Source organism: Hippopotamus amphibius, chromosome 11, assembly GCF_030028045.1.
Source record: "Hippopotamus amphibius kiboko isolate mHipAmp2 chromosome 11, mHipAmp2.hap2, whole genome shotgun sequence".
NCBI classification, from domain to species: Eukaryota; Metazoa; Chordata; class Mammalia; order Artiodactyla; family Hippopotamidae; genus Hippopotamus; species Hippopotamus amphibius.
This window is the reverse complement of record NC_080196.1, coordinates 107029297-107047187: the sequence shown is the minus strand read 5'-3', so window position 1 is coordinate 107047187 and position 17891 is coordinate 107029297. Positions and strand designations below refer to the sequence as shown.

The following is a 17891-nucleotide window of genomic DNA, read 5'->3' as shown; positions in this document are numbered from 1 at the left end:
CATTGAAAGCTATTCATCTTCACCCAAAACGTGGGAAAAACTTTTCCAATTTCTATAACGTATTGACATAACAAAATTATTAAAATCACTGCCAGGGTTCAAGGGTAGGGAGGATGGGTGTGCAGATCAGGGATCCTGGTCTTGATGAAAAGGTCTGTGTTCTGACTGTATTGATGTCAATATCCTGGTTGTGATACCCTACCAAAGTTTTGAAAGATGACACCACTGGTGGAAACTGGGGAAAAGTACATAGATCTCTCTGTATTATTTCTTGTAACTTCATATAAATGTACAATGATCAAAAATAAAAGTATAATGAAAAGAAACACATCAAGATGCTATTCCTCATGTCTTCAGACTGGCAAGATTATGTGTGATGAGATAATATATTGGTAATAGGTGAAGAAACTGAGATTCATTCATGGAAAAATGTCGGCAAAATTCTTTACAATGAAAAATGCACGAAAACTCCAACCCAGCCATTTTACTTCCAGGAATGTGTTCTGCAGATACACATACGGTTGTGTGACATGCTGGATGCACGTGGATATGTAGCACAGCATTATTTTCTTGTTAATAGTGAATGACTGGAAACTAACATCATCATCATGGTATCATCATATGGAGCTGATTAAATAAAAAGCCATTAGCCATTAAATATATTACGGCAGCCTTTTGTTTTTTTTTTTTAAATAAATTTATTTATTTATTTTTATTGGCTGCATTGAGTCTTCGTTGCTGTGTGCCGGCTTTCTGTAGTTGCGGAGAGCGCGGGCTACTCTGTTGTGGTGCGCAGACTTCTCATTGCGGTGGATTCTCTTGTTGTGGAGCACGGGCTCTAGGCTCATGGGCTTCAGTAGTTGTGGCATGTGGGCTCTATAGTTGTAGCTTGTGGGCTCTAGAGCGCAGGCTTAGTAGTTGTGGCTCACAGGCTTAGTTGCTCCGCAGCATGTGGGATCTTCCCGGCCCCAGGATCGAACCTGTGTCCCCTGCACTGGCAGGCGGATTCTTAACCACTGTGCTACCAGGGAAGCCCAGCAGCCTTTTGTATATTGATACAATATCTCCAAATATTCTACTAAGTAAAACAACATGCAAAACAATGTGAAGCACATATTACAGGAAAAAAAAAGCTGATGTAAAGTGAAGTTTGGTATGATACCACTAATTACTGGCAGCCTCTTGATCTCTGTGAAACACAGAACTCCAATCAGAACAGGTAGATGTTGGCTTCCCAGGTGGTGCAGTGGTTAAGAATCTGCCTGCCAATGCAGGGCACACGAGTTTGATCCCTGGCCAGGGAAGATCCCACATGCCCTGGAGCAACTAAGCCCAAGTGCGCCACAACTACTGAAGCCCTTGTGCCCTAGGGCCCACGTCCCACAACTACTGAGCTTGCGTGCCGCAACTACCGAAGCCTGGGCACCTAGAGCCCGTGCGTCACAACAGGAGAAGCCACCTCACTAAGAAGCCCATGCACCGCAACTAAGTGTAGTCCCCCTCTCTGCAACTAGAGGAAGCCTGCGTGCAGCAACAAAGACCCAACACAACCAATAAATAAAAATTAAAATTAAAAAAAGAAAAAAAGAACAGGTAGCTGCCCTGTAGATGTGAGTAGATGGTGTGGACTAGAGGGCAGGACCTGGAGAGAAACTGCTCTCAGGAAGCCAGGCGGAGAAAAAGGCAGACGAGGGCTCCAGTGCCCACCAGCCACCTACCATGCCTCCAGGACAATCTATCAAATAACAGAGATTCCTGGAATCTTGCTGCTGTCCTGCAAACCCTGGGCCCCAGAATCACAGTTGATATTTAACCCTGAGCAATGCTACGGGCAGCTGGGAACAGACAGACCTGGACAGGGAGCCAGACCCCTGTTGATGGGGCAGTCTCATGGTCCCTTCCTTGTCTCATAGTAACAGTGCATTTTACAGCTTCATGGCAGTGTTTTGTCAAATTACATCACAAACTACATTTAAAATGCAAACATTTCTGCTTTCCTCTCTTCAGAATACAGTTTTCCAATGCCAAATTATATACCTTATGCTTTCACAGAGAGACATGCAGCAGGGAACACAATGCTATTATTTGGAATGACAATGGAGCAGTTAATGAAAGATTTTCTTGATCTGTCAAACAAAGAATTTGCCACCAAAGTAATGCGGAGCTTAATGGAAGTGTTATAACAAATTTGTAAAATGACGGTTTTTCCTCAGGAATTATGCACCTAGTTGCAATTACCTAAAAATCTTTTGCGATTTAGTAAAATTATTTCTCAGATATTAAATGCTTTGACTTAAGGCTTGTACAATTCACTTAGATTGGTTTAAATGGAGCTAACTAAACAAAAACAACCTCTGAGATGTGCATATAGGAAGGAAGAAAGGAAGGAAAGGAGAGAGGGAAGGAAGGAGGGAAGGAGAAAAGAAGAGAGGAAGGAAAGGAGGCAAGAAGGAAGGGAGGCAGGAAGGGAGGAAAATCATTGCTGTTTGTGGATACAAATTCCACCCCAAGCATGTGTCATCCCTGCAGGCAGACTCCTAGCATTCATGCTCTACTGCGTGGCCATTTGCTTGGGGAAGGTCACCTTGTTCTCAAGCCTGGGAGGTGGACATGTGTTAGGCAACTTCTGTCCTCTATGAGTGGTCCCCAATCCTACTGCATCGCATCCCCTGAGAACTCCAAGATCTACTGAATCAGAATCTCAGGAGTTGAGGCCCAGCAACCTTGGGGTGAACAAGCCCTCCAGATGTTTATGATTCAACATAAAATTTGAGGACCACTAGTATATGCCAATTGTAGTAAGCTTTACTCTTGCCAGTAAATGTTTTAGGAAGGTAGATGGAACCTAACAGAGCAGTGAAATATAAGAAGTCTCCTTGGGTGGGAGGAGGTGATCTAGGATTTTTAAGCATTTAAAAATATACAAGGAAGATATATGCCCGGTGGTATCAATACACCAGTCTGGGCCAACAGGAGAATCCTGCTTACGACTGAGGTCCGCAGACCTGGCCTGGCCATATTTTGTTATGAGAAAATATTTCCAATTGTATCTGTAGCCAAATGTATTTTAATTATGTTCATAGGATACATTTTACTTTCTATTCTAAAAAGATGAAAACTAGATTTCACCACAGGAGAAAAAAAAATTTCATTAATTATTTTTAAAAATCAGTTTAGGGTGAAAGAGATTAGTATTGATATTAGCCAAGTACCTTCTTCACATACCTTCTCTCTCTTTTTTCTATTTTCCCTATTCATTCTCTGAGAGGCTATGTGCCTCGCTGATGGCCAAACTAGCTGTAAATTACTCCTGTCCCTTTCATTGTTTCAAAACAATATCCCTGCTGGCTTTAATCTTGTTATCAGACCATATCTTCTAAGACTTCACAGGTTCTTTGACATTTTAATCCATTAATTCATCACCACCCCCATTTTACTTTCTGGAGAGAGATGGATTTCTTCTCTAATTCTCAAAGCTGTGACTGTTGCTACTAGAGACTCATTTTTTGTTATTCTTGTGATGAGATTCTCCCCCACTTCCAGTTCTTTCTTTGAATACAAGTTACAGTAAAGGATGAAGGCACTTAGGATCACAAACCGTATTACCCCATGCATATGTTTTGTTTGGTGCTTTTATCTGAAATCTCGATTTCCCCTGTAGCTTGCTTACAGGCATCCAAATGGATGTTCCTTTAAAGAGTTAATAATCTGCACATAAAAAGAGAATACGTTGATAATAAAGATCCATATGGATTTTTTAGAGCAAGCTTATTCCAATATATTTTTAATGGTAGAAATACATAAAACCGTGATGTGATATATTTATATTTTATTTTGATGTTGGCAGAGAAAAATCTAAATAGAAATTAAACATGTAAAAATATACAGTACTAGAGAGTATCTGTCAGTATGTAGTCCTCTATAAATCCAAAGCTATAAAACTGAACAGTAAATATAATTCACAATCCTTTTATAAGTCGATATGAATAATAATGTTGGATCTTGATATAGAAAATAAGCATATACAATGTGTTTGTGTACAGATATTTTTGATAGAATAACATTAGTTCCTCAAATAGATTGACTCTGTTTCTTGTGATGTGAAGAATTTGATAGCAGGTTTTAAATGCTGTCTGTGGTTTATGAAATCATGCATTAGTTTATGCTCCTGTAAGTAAGGATATTGCTTTCTACCTAGAAGTAATATGGTAGCTGGATACGTGAAGTATTGAAGCTTAACTGATTTTGATTGTGCCAAGCTGACAGAACTAAAATATATATTCTTATAATTTTAAGTGACAATGAAAAGCTGGTAAAAATGAATCAAATAAGTTTATATGCATCAGTTTGAAGGAAAAACAAAATGACATATAGGAAATTTTAAAGTATTATGTTATTTCTGTTTGTTCAATTTTTTTAAAAAAAACCATAGAAAGTTGGAAATTTTGGCATCTGTAATTTCAAACATGCATAACAAGAGTATATTGATGTGTAGAGAACCTGAAATTCACAGTATAATATATGATTCAACTATATTTAACAGAAAAAAGCACTTATAAAATTGGAAAGAACTTGCTCATGATCTGTTGAGAGCCTTGTTAGACTCCAGCTGTGAGTAATAATGCTCTCAACAAGGGCACATTCTCTCCTCTCAATAGTTGACTCAGACACACTGGATGGTTATGACAATCAAATCCATCTACTTGAATAAAGAACTCACAAGCTGATCCAAATAAAGTGCATTGTAAAAATATCTTGTGTCCCCTGCTTATTAGGATAAATGTCAGTATTTTTATATCTTCAATTCTGACCTCAAGAAATACAGAAATCAAAGGAATGTATACTTCTACAGAATTCAACATTACTCATAAACATTTATGATACTTGGTGTCAGATAATAGCTTCAAAATGAGAATATTTTTGTGGTCTTAATTGGCGTCTTCAGAGGGTTCATTTACTATCTTATATGTTAAGTATAGAGTGATTTTAGTGCTCGTTGTAGGCTTGACACATTATCAGTCATACATTCAAGGAGCATTTACTGAGGGTTTGCCATGTGCCAATGACTAGCTTCTACATTCTGTCTATAGAAGTAAACAAGGCAGACACAAACTTTAACCCCACAGACTTTAGAATCCAGTAGTTAATAGATTAAAGACAATTAAACAGGACTTCCTAGGTGGCGCAGTGGTTAAGAATCCGCCTGCCAATGCAGGGGACATGGGTTCAATCTCTGCTCCAGGAAGATCCCACATGCCACAGAGCAACTAAGCCCATGAGCCACAACTATTGAACCCATGTGCCACAACTACTGAAGCCCATGCACCTGGAGCCCATGCTCTGCCACAAGAGAAGCCAGCAAAATGAGAAGTCCACGCACCACAATAAAGAGTAGCCCCTGCTCGCCACAACTAGAGAAAGCCCGTGTGCAGCAACAAAGACCCAATGTAGCCAATAAATAAATTAATTTTAAAAAGACAATTAAACAAGCAAATTTTCCCTTAGCACTTGTGACAAGTACTAAGAAATAATCTAATGAGTTAATAAGATAGGGAACGACATATGAAGGGTGGATGATAAGCAGGGAAGACCTGCTGAGAGGGGATGCTGTCCTGTGCCCTCCAGATCCTTCTTCAGGATGACAGGATGTATCCCACCAGTTGCTGGAAATGTCTGATCACAGCCCTTTGGTTGGCTGTAAAGAGCCTCCTTCCTAAGTTCACACCCCCTGCCTGGGGCAGCCTGGTTATTTTAGAAGGATGAAGGAACAGTTCTTCTCACCCCAATTTGGGACAGCTCCAAAGATCTATTCCAGTTTCAGAGGTACCTTCAAAGGTACTATTGTTATCACTTCACCCCAGTCCTACTTCTCTCTCTGCCCTTTACTGACTGGTCTCTTTCCCATAGGTGTGTACTCCCTAATAAAGTTCCTACATTTTGATATCTGTCTCAGAATCTGCTTCCTAGGTAGTACAGATGCCAACATCCAGTGTTCCATGGCTGTCACTTGGGGAGATCTATCCTATAGAATTAAATATCATAGTACAAACACCATGGATGGAAAATAGCTGACGGAAACTTCACTGGGAAAGTAATGTGAAAAGAGTCCAAAACTACAACACTGTGACTATATTATAGCACTAATATTGTATGTGTATATATGTGTGTGTGTGTATATATATGTGTGTGTGTGTGGCCAAAAGACTGAAAAAGCAAACATTGGAGTTTGTATTTATTCAATGCCATTCATGCTTATTCACTATTATAGGTAACTAATTGACCAAAAAAAAAAGTGTGTTGAGCATCTACTAATCTCTTAGTCAGTTATGTCAATATTCCCAATAATATTCAAGTTTTTTAGAAAATATAAAAAAAAAAGCTTCATTAACTTTTAACTTCTTCTTAAGTCCTGGTTTCCTCATCTGTGAAATGCATACAGCAGCAATTTCACAGAATCATAACCTTTAAATGACACAATATGTGTAAGTCTTTTGTGATACATTAATTAAACATAACAGGATAGGTAGACAAACTGGTTAGGTTAGTTAGTTATCAAAGGCGAAGTGTCAGTAATCCAGGGTAGATAGAGCATCTCAGCAAACGCCACCATGGACTGGGCTCTTTTTATCTTTCACTTATATGTGGTCTATGTCCTTAAGCTTGGTGCATTATAATTCCAAAATATAACCTCCTTGCTGGGAAGGAAGTAGGAAGGGAAGGAGCAAGGATAAAAGTGGTTTTCTCCAAGTGTAATTTTGCCTTTTTGTTGCTAAGGCAACCTCTCGATGCTATGTTATAGGAAAAAAAAAAATGACAAAAAAATTTGCACAAAATATTGAGCAGGATAAATATAGAAAAATATAGTAAAAGTCAGACATGTAAACAAACTGAGAAACAACAAAGGCTAAGAGATTATTAAAGCACAAATTGTGGGAAATAAAAACATATAAAGAAATGAACTAATAGTAAACTTATAATCTGCAACAACAAGAAACCTTATTAAGTAAAATAATGTCTTCAGTTGCTGAGTAACCTAGAATTCTAAACCCAGCTAAACTCACATGTGAGAGGCAGGGCAAAATAAATTTTAGTTTTAGGCAGAGGCAGGATTTTCCATCCACACATTCTTGATGAAAGAACTCAGGATCTTCTTTAGGAATTTATCTTTCTACAGTTCTTTGAATTCATCAAATCCTTTCCTGTCTCAAAGTTTTCGACATGCTTTTCCTGCAAAGAACTTTTGCAACTCTACCCTCACGTGGCTCCTAATTATCATTCAGGTCCCAGTGTAAACATGATCTCCTCTGAGATGCTTTCTTGATTACCCAAATGTGAATCACAATTCACAGTATTATTTTGAATTATCATTCAGATACTTGTTCATTTCTTTTATAGTCTTTATTGCATGTCAAAATTTATACCTGTTTGTGCATTTACTTAAGATTATTTTATCCTACTAGGTAGTCAATACATTTAATGCATCTATATAGGTAGAGTAGAAACAATTTAGAGTCATGTGGAAATGTGAAAATTAATCTAGTTGTCAGGTCAATAGAAAACTGGAGCTCTAATTGTAAAATTTTGGAAATAATGAATATACGATATAAACTTTAGAGAGATAGTCAAAGTTGTTACTAACAGAAGAGATATGATCTTAATTTAACTACAAAAAGATATAAAGATATATATATCTGTGTATATAACAAGCAATTAATTCAAACTGTTGGATAAAGCATACCAACATTATCTGATGAACAGTGAAGAATAAATTATTAAGGATAAACATAATTTATTGACACAAAAACAAAAAAAATGAATTGATGAAGAATTGGTCTATTGGAAAACAAGCAGAATATTATAGAAAAACTATGAGCTAGCCTAAAGAAAATTTAAAAAAGAGCACCTTGAAAATATACAAAATTGGAAATGAATTGGTATTTACATCAGATTAATAAAATAGAAGTAGTTTTGTCAAGCCTTGCCTTGCAATGGGACACTGAGACTAAAGTCTGGCTGATGGAATGTGGAAGGAAGTGGTTTACATCTCTTCTAGTTCCAGCAAGGAGACATCCCACGGGAACCTCCATACTGTCCTTACCTACGTACCTGGAACTGAAGGGCTACAAGATGACGAAGCTAAGAGCTGACAATTACAGATCCCTGAGTCACCACATGGAGAAGAAATACCAAGAAGAGCCTCCTGGCTTCACTGGATTAAGAAATGAGCAAAAAATAAACTTGTATCTGCTGCAGAGATCTGGAGTTTTTTGTGCTCCATCCTTACTAATAGGCTAGCACCATAATATTAGGGTAAACCAATTGACATGCTTAAAAAACATTTTGATTGACTAATTCACTGGTGGTTTTAGTGCACATCAAAGGTTACTAGACTCTTAGTCACTTTTAAATTGACTCATTCTACAAAAAAATGTCTGTCTCTCAGATACACTGTCAGGGTTATAAGGACAGGGCTTTTTTTGGTCTTTTTCTTTTAACTCTATCGTTCATCGATTATCTGAAGTGTGTAAAATAGTACCTGGAATATTGAAGGTGCTCAATAAATGAATGTATGAATAAATGAATATATTTATAATATGTCTTACTGATTGGTGAAGGAAACAACAAAATGTGTTTATGATTCTAGATTGTATGCAGGCTGCATTGTACAGTGCACGGGAAAAGAAAGAGTCTCTTTAGACTCATTTTCTTTTAATAGCAGGCATTAATTACCAATTCAATCTACACATAATAAAGTTTTGTAATAGTTGGCAATACTTTATAATATCTCTTATAATACATACCCTGACTCTGTAATATTTAAAGATTTCTAAAGAATTGCAAATACAGCTATTAACCCTATAGCTAAACCATAACCATAAGTTGCAAATATAATTTAGTACTCATATAGCATTCTATGTCTCCGGAGAACATACAGATATTAAGTTAAACCCTTAATGGTTAGTCACCAAAATTGTAGATGGAATCAGAAGTTCTTTTTCTATGTTACAGGCCCCCATGGGGGAATAAAGAGAGAGATCACTGACTCACACTCAGTGGGGAATGCAACCCTCCCACACAGTTTTTTCTTAAAGCCACGCACACTTAGCTAAGCAACGCTTTACAACCAAACTTCCCAACCTCCTCTCTTCCCACACTGAGAGCCCTGTATTTGCGCAAAGCTACAAATGTTCTGAGAAAATACTTTTCTGTGGAAAATGTTTAATTTCATTTGATAAATCAGGCTTTCTCCAAGTCCTCCATGCAGCCCTTTTATATGAAAGCAGTTCTACATAGAGCAAACTCTCCTGATAGATAAGGCATTGCTTTTGCCCATAATTCTAGGGAAATAAATAATTTAAATAAAATAAATAGACTTGACTTGTATGTTGAGTTTTGCAGACCCAATAGCCAAACATTGTCTACTTCCACTCATGGAAGAGAAAGAGCAGAAGGGTCAATAAAGGTGAGAAAAAGGAAATGATCCGAAAGGACAGTAGAAATAAAACCATAGTAAGTGTTCATAAAAATTAATAGGAAATAATCCAGAGGTTAAGATATAGACAAAGAAAATTCTCAGAAGAGGAAACCATAATCTAAGAAATGAAAAAATGTTAATAAGAATGTCAATATAGAAATGGTAAGAAAGACACTCATATACTGCTGAAGGAAAATGTAAATTTTCATGACAGTTTTCGGAGGATAATTTATGAAAATATACCAACAGTCATTAACTCTGTCCTAGATTTTATAACAAGAAAATTATTCTAGGAAACTACTTACATATATACACATGTATGTGTATATATATGAATATATATGAATGAAAGTTTCATGTTCAAAAATATTCACTTGCATTACTTCTAACAATAATATGTTAAAAATAATCTATATGATTGGGCCCTTATTGAATAAATTATAATTCACCCATATACTATAATATTACAAGCCTTTAAATTATGTGGGAAGAATTTTGATGACACAAAAATAATGAGACTAATAGAATGTGGAATAACCAAACACAAGGCACAACTTTATGTACATAATGATTCCAATTATGTATGTATACGCCACACATAGTAACAAGATACACAAGAAAAAAGGTTTTTACTTTTGTCTGGTTTTACCTAAGTCCTCAACACTGAGAACAAAGGATTCTTTAGCTCCTCTCCTTCTAAAACAAATGACCAGAAAGAAAAAGAAGAGTGTGGTAGAAACCTGGTCCAGCACGCACTAGGCCCTGCCCACCTGGGGGGTGCCTGATGGGCGGATCACAGGTGGGCAGGGAGACCGTGCAAAGGCCTGTTATCCGAGTCCTGGGGCAGTTTCTCTCCTCTGTCCTGGGAAACGAAGTGGAGTTACCTGCCCCACATGAAGACAGACCATCGGGGTCCAGAGAAAAATCTTCACGTGTCACCTGGCATTTGGGGGACAGATTGGTGCCTCGTTCACACCAGAAAAAGTGCAAGCCGCCTGTTGCTGTAGAGCGGGGAGGTGGTGCTTGGCTGGCAACTGCCTGCATGTTCAGAATTTCTTGGAACAGGAAGACATGAATGTTTGGGATGAGTCTGAGTGGCCCCTGCAGAAAGGAGCTGGACCTGCATCATTTAAAAAAAAAAAAATCCCCCACTTTAAAGGACCGGTCGTATGGGCGACATGATACCAACAGAAGAATCCCACATGCAAGGGGCTGGGGGAAGAGTGATGGTAGGTCAGGGGCTGACGGAAGAGGCGCTACGGCAGAAAGCGCCGGCGTGGAGCACCCGGTACCTGACACCACTCCAGTTCAAGGGACTGCTTCCTCCTCTGTCCTCTCTTCCAGCCCTGAGAAGTGTGAGGCAGCCTAGCGAGTGAGGAGGAAGAAGCAGCACACCTGCGCATCCTCACAGCGGGCCGCACAGCCTGATGGCAGCCCGAGGAAACGCAGAAGCTTCCACCCCAAGGTCCACACGCAGAGGGGATTTAACAGAGCATTTTGCATCTACGCAACAGACCCTTACGGATATAAGTGCATGTTGTATGAGGGAAGTTGTTTCCTCTTATTTTTGTATCCTTTTCAGAGTCTACAATGTATCATATTACATGTGGATAATGTTTCAAAAGGAGTATATCAAGTTGAAATATGAATTGTTGATGTGGAAAAGATTGAAAAGGGTTTTTTTGCTATTGCATTTCTTTTTTTTTTTAATTTTATTTATTTATTATTTTTGGGGGGTACCCCAAGTTCAGTCATCTGTTTTTATACATCTCCCCATATTCCCTCCCTCCCTCCCTCGACTCCTCCCACCGCACGCTATTGCATTTCTAAAAATATTGTATAATTTAAGTAAATATTAGCCTCAAAAATGTTACTTTTCCCTGAAATACCAGTGCTTCATCATTTTGGACAGAGTATTTGCTTTGGGAACAAGATGCGAGATCACAGGAGTACGGACCGAGTGTGCTTTTTCCTTTCTGTTGAAATAACCAAACTTAGATATAGAACCCCAAAGCTCACTCAGTTTTCCGATCTGATCTGAGAAAGATGGAGCAGATTTTATTCAGCACCCCAGATGGTCTCAGAACTAGGGAACTGAACACCCATTCATAGCATTTATTAACATTTAATTCTCCAGATCACCTCCATATCCAGAAATCAATATCTATTACTGATATGAAATTATCAGAACTACCCCATAGGTCAACACCGCTTGGCACATTAAGGTGATCTCATAAGGAGTCTGGACATATAAACCCGTTTAATGGGTGATACATTAAGGCACACAAATAAATCCTTCAGTGTGGAATAATTGAATTGCTTCTCTCCTCTCATTGTGTTGGTGTTTCTAAAAGAGATGTATTAGAGGCCAAGGTTAGGTAGAACATTAAAATAAAATTAGGAAAATAAATGTTAGTTCCTCTGAAACGCAAAGTATCCCCATACCTGATTTCCCAAGGTTGCCTCTTGTGCAAAGTGGGTCCCTTTGTGGTTGCCGTCATGAGTCAGGAATTTAGCAGCGTGGTATCACATGGGTTAAGGAATAGAGTTTCTCAGGGAAAGAGCAAGTTAGAAAGGTTGGATCCACAACGGAGGAGAAGGCATGGGTCCCACGCATGTCAAGGAAAACGGCCTGAGCGAGAAACACTGTCTGGACATGTCCTCCAGTCAAGGAATGGCCCTTCCTCCTGCCCTACTCAGCTGGGTCTGGCGACGGGAACCTGGGTGCTGGCTGTTGACACACCGTAAGTGCCAGCTGCCCAGAACCTGGAATGTTTGGGTGGCTCAGAGAGAGCCAGCTGATAACTTTTGAAACGTAGTGAGCCCTGCGTTACACGTATCACATTCCTGGCCTAAGGGAGCTCACATTCTATTAGAAAATTGAGATGAGTTAACAGACAGGAAAATGGAATATTGTGAGTGCTGTGTCAGGGCCTGGGAATGGTTGCTATACACACCGTGAGGAAAATCTGAATAACTTCGCTACACGGAGAACTAATTCTAACTCTTGTTATTCACGTTAAGTTTACTTATATGACCGGTAGTAGCTATCATCTCATTTTCTCTTTTTAAATTTTGATGCTAAAAACAGGAATTTAAGAGACTTTAACATCTGCTATCACTACCTGATGAATGTCCTTTATTTGTACGTGTTCTTGTCATCTTTGCAATATGAACAGGCCTAAGCCTCAGGAAGGAAAAAGTGATTCTGCAAATACGTTCTTGACTCTTACTGGCAACTTTAAATATCCTCCCAAGTTCGCAATTGAAAGTTAGGCCACAGATGTTGTTTTTATATGCTTTTTTATATTTTCATACTATAGCTATTCAATAAAAACCACTCATGCAAAGCTTACGCAACAAACTTTTAAATATAACCCTTTACATACAAGATTGAATAGGTCTAAAGGGTCCTATATGAAATATTATACAAAGCATTCTGAGCTGCCAACACTGCTTAACCTGCTGTTTATATGACATATTTTAAGTATACATTCTCTGAAAATACCTTGTCAACTAGCGATATTGCCGATAGACTCAGTATTTATAATTTATAATTTCAATGGAATTCTGTTCATAATTTTTAAATAAGTGAAATATATTAGTGGTTATTTCAGTCTGCCTAAGCCCAAGTGTTACACATGCAGATACTAACAGTCACACAAAATTACAAGAAAGAGTTCCTTCCACCATGAAAATGGTATATTTCTCCCCAAGCCACAAATGCACTTACAGAGGCAAAAGTAAGGCAATGATAAATGCAATTCTGTTATACCAGAAGGCAATTTTCTGCTAAATTCCTTTACGTGGAAAATTTTCTTGAAATACTATGAAATCAATACCATTGGAGTTCATTTTGATTTGTTTACGACTGTGTTATTATTCAGAATAATTTTCACTCCTTCAAAAATACAGCTGTAATTATTCCCCAGTTAATAATCACACAAGATCGGTTTCGTACTGCCCAAAAATCAGGCTAATCATCTAGCATTTTATTAAATTAACTTCAACTTGTGAATATGAAATAAAGTTCATTTTAAGCCTAAAAAAAATCAGTGACCAAGTTTCCTCTTATCAATAATAAATGTTAGCTTCTAGTAAATACCTGGTAATTGAGTATTTTAGGTGATATTGCCATAATAAATTTTTTCAGACTTCTCTTCAAATCATGGAAGAGGACTCTGCTATAATGCTGTTTCACGTGTAGTTGAGAAAAATATGCACATTGTTACAGATGTAGCTGAGATGGATCCATTTCATCTGATCACAGGCTTGTAAAATAAGAAGAGTGGAAAACGCTAGAGTTCAGATGTCCAGCTACCCCCATTTTCTGTGAGTTTTATAGGATCAGTTCATCTAAGGTTAGGAATAAACTATCCCCGCAGTTGCATCAAACCATTTGGTCCATTATGACTTGACTTTAGCTGCCAAGTGACATTTTTCCCTGCATAATATTGTTTGGCGTCTGCATTGATCAAATTAACTGGTCACTTGCCAAATGTCCACTTCACTTTGGCACGTAGATAAAGACTATGGGAGTGAGAGAATGATTTACTAAATGTCTGAAAGAGTTTATATATTCACCCAAATTACATAAATTATACTCCAAATAACAATCACCCTTTAGAGTTCCTCTTGAATTAATGATACTTCCAATTATAAGGAAAAATACTAAAAATGGAAATTGAATAATCTAGACAGAAACAGATGATAAAAGCACCTATTTTAAAAATCATATTTTATTTATGGTGCAAGTCTTTGTGGCTTGTGAGGCTAACTAAACAAGACGTGAATACATTTTAAACTTTCTCTCTACAGAATAGTTATGTAAAATTTTGACAGAAAATAGACATATATAAGATACATTACTTTGTAAGATTAAGAAATAGGTTATTAAATTGTTGCTGTGATTTTTCACTAGGTTCTTAGTCATTTAACAAATGTTATTCATTGGCTAATATTCTCAAGACACTTTATTCCTTATGGAAAGAGACCGTAACCTAGAAGGAAAGATAACATATTCTAATGACTAAAATACAGTGAAAGCAAATTGGCCTTGTAACAGCAACAACAACAAAAATGGAATCTATTTGCCAGTTTTATCCATATAAAATTAAAATATAACTACCCAGGTTTTACTAAAAGTAAAAATTTTTAAGTGAACTAGAAAATAAAAATTGTATTGGTATGCAGATGGAGAAGAGACTTACATACATCTGTTGCCTTTTAAGAGGAAAACACAGTCCAAGGGAATATGTCTGCTTATACTTAGAGGAAGAAAACATCACAACTGATGTGTTTAGATATGCATACATGTATGTGTGTGTAATTCTTCAAGTTACCATATAAATACACACACACATATGTATGTACTAATTCTGACACATCATAAATTAAAATACCCATATATTGGACTTAATTTTTTCCTACACTGTTGGTGATGAATGAGGATAACATTTTTGAGATGTTGGACTAAAGCAATGAAGCATCATGTGTTTCAATCAGAGAAAATTTTGCAAGAAGTTTTCTCTAGAATAGGCTATAATCTTTTTTTTTTCCCTTAGTTTTTGGCCACACCCTGTTGGTATGTGGGATGTTAGTTCCCTGACCAGGGATTGAACCCACACCTCCTGCACTGGAAGACAAAGTCTTAACCACTGGACCGCCACGGATGTCCCCTAGAATAGGCTATAATCTTATCAACAGATAATGGCGATATCTCACACCACATTACCTCTAGCTCACTGGCTTTGTTTTTCATCTTCAAAAGAATCTCCTTTCTGTTTGAAAAGTTCTGATATCCCCACTATTTTTTTTCCCAAATGTTTCTAGATCCTACTTCTTCTAGAGTTCCAGCTTAAATGTCACTTCCTCATCTCCTGGGCAAGAGAAATAGGTTATAATATAATCCTAGAAACCTCTATATTGATTCCTTAATACACTAATGAAAGAGCAGGCTTCATGAGCCTGAGGGTCTCATGTGTTCCTTCACTGCCAAGTTCTTTTGCTGCCAAGTTCTTTCACACAACACAGAAATAGTTATTACAGGCACTAAAAGATGATTGTTTTATTAATGAGTTAATGGCTTAGTCATAATAAATCTTGATTTCAAATCTCTCTGGTCAATAGGTCCTAACTGTTGAGTTCAACTGTTGTATTATTCCTGTGTCAGCAGTTCTCTGGCTGTATCAAGACCTCCAAACCATTTGTCAATAATCAATACTTCTTCCTATACTTCCCTGTTGCCTTCATATCTCTTCTTAACCAGCATAAGTGCAAACTAGTTCAATAAAACTTCTCCCCTGCAAACAAGATTATTTTTCCTGAGTCTTTCTCACCATTTGTTCGGCCAAATGTCAAACCAACTGTACTGAACATTTCCCACTGAACATTACTGGTAAATTCCCTTCCCCAATTTCTAAGACATTTTCTCATGAAATCTCCACTTTCCCGCAGCCTCACATGAATCACCTAACGGGAACCATCACAGAAAAATGGTAACAGATAAGTACCTCATCTTTCTGCCCCCAAGTCCAACACCCAAACTGTACCTACATCTTCACCTTCTTTCTTCTCTCCTATGACAAAGGAAGAAACATGTATTTTGCTATTTAAGACCAGCCTTTCCACGTGCTCCCTGTGGTCTTTCCAAGGACTTCACTCCTCAGCACACCCCTCTTCTCACCTGCAACATCACTTTTTTTCATATCTCAGTAGACCAATCTTCTCGACATTTATCTTTAACACCTTTAAATATTTTAAGGATATATAAATGTATTTGATATAATTATACTAAGATCTTTATGTCATTACATATTTAAAAATATCAAAATGCCCTTCCAAGCCTCATCCTGGAAGTCCACCTTACAACACAACTCCTAGAGAATATGTACTCACTGCTACCATTATCTCACCTCTAATTCTATTCTCAGTCAACATTACTAGGGTCTATTGTCCCGTCTCCATCAAAACAAGTCTTATTCAGATCACTAAAGTGTTACAGCTAGCCAAGACCCTGGGTAGTTTTATCTGTCCCTGTTCTAATCTGTGTGGCAGAACTTGATGATGGCCTTGGTCCTTCTTAAAGGATCTTTTTGCTTCGATTTCTGGGGCAGCCTGGTTTTCCTCTGTTCTCCGTGTCTCTCAACTGCTCTTTCTTCTTTCCCTACCTAAAATGAAGGTTGTAAGGCTCGCTCAGTGTCCCACCTTACTTGTAGTTAGTCTGGGCATCCGACTGTCCTAGTCTGATGTTCCGTCAGCATGGTTCAGAGGCTGGTGCCTGCTGCAGGGAGCTCTGAGGAAACCATTGAGGTGGATGCTTCTCAGAATGGGATGGAGACCTCTCTCAGAGGGTCCCTGAGTAGATATGAGGAACAGAGCCGACCTCCACATTGAGTGTGGAGTTAGCAAGAAATAATCCTTTGTTTTGGTAACTCTCTGAGATCCTAAGGTGGTGCTTATTAATATTATTCTTTATCAGGACAGAGGCTAGCAGTACTATATAAATGGCTCAGTTTTGTGGTAATTGCACTTTACTGTTATTATAAACTTCATTCCTTTCATCTCTTCCCTTCCCTTCCTACCTCAATGTCCATGTTGTATTTTACATTATTTTAAAGAGTTTAACTGCACCTGTATTTTCATCCAAAGCAATTACAAGTTCCAAAGGCCTGTAGCTAATCATAATAGAGTCTAGAGAAAATCATGTGACATTCATTCACTAATATATATAAAATCAAATCGTAGCTCTCCTTTTCAAAAAGTAATCAAGTACATTAAAGGGTTTCTATAAATATTATCATACGTACTGTCACATCGGGAGCAAATTTGGCTGTTAATGTGATGCTAAAGTGCATTTTCTAAGCTATTCAACAGATATTTCAAATAAAAATAAGCTTTTTCAACTGTATATGGAAGCAAATTAAGTATAAATTGTTAAGTCCAAACTAAAATTGTAGCAAACTGAAGTCATCGGTAAATTAAAATGATTAATAAAACATGACAAAGAAGTGCTTACTCTAGGAAGGCAGAAATGTTATTACTATTAGGAGTTATTTAATTTATTCTATCAAATACTAAACACAAGGGGAAAAATCCTAAATTGTCTTAATATAAGCCCAACAGCATCTGATTAAATTTTTTAAATGTATTCCAAAAAGTCAAAATTCAGTACACTAGAAAAAGCAGGATATTCAGACACAAAGTCTCCATAATCAATCATCAAATCACCATCATCATCATCACATTTGTTAAAACATTACACCTTGCCTGTAAGATCAGGGCAAAGCCTAGGATGCCCATTTTCAACCCTAGTTGTTAGTGTAGCCATTTAAAAATCTGGCCAAGTAAATACTTCAGGATACTTAAAAATATGGGGACAAAAATCACCATTTTTTGCGTAAGAGTGTAAACAAGT

General features: G+C 37.5%; 1 protein-coding gene across 1 annotated transcript in view; it reads right to left on the bottom strand.

Annotated features, from left to right (window-relative positions):
• The window catches only part of CCDC102B (coiled-coil domain containing 102B), a 251247-nt gene that overhangs the window by 68010 nt on the left and 165346 nt on the right, over positions 1-17891 (bottom strand). The gene's annotated exons all lie outside the window — the stretch shown is intronic.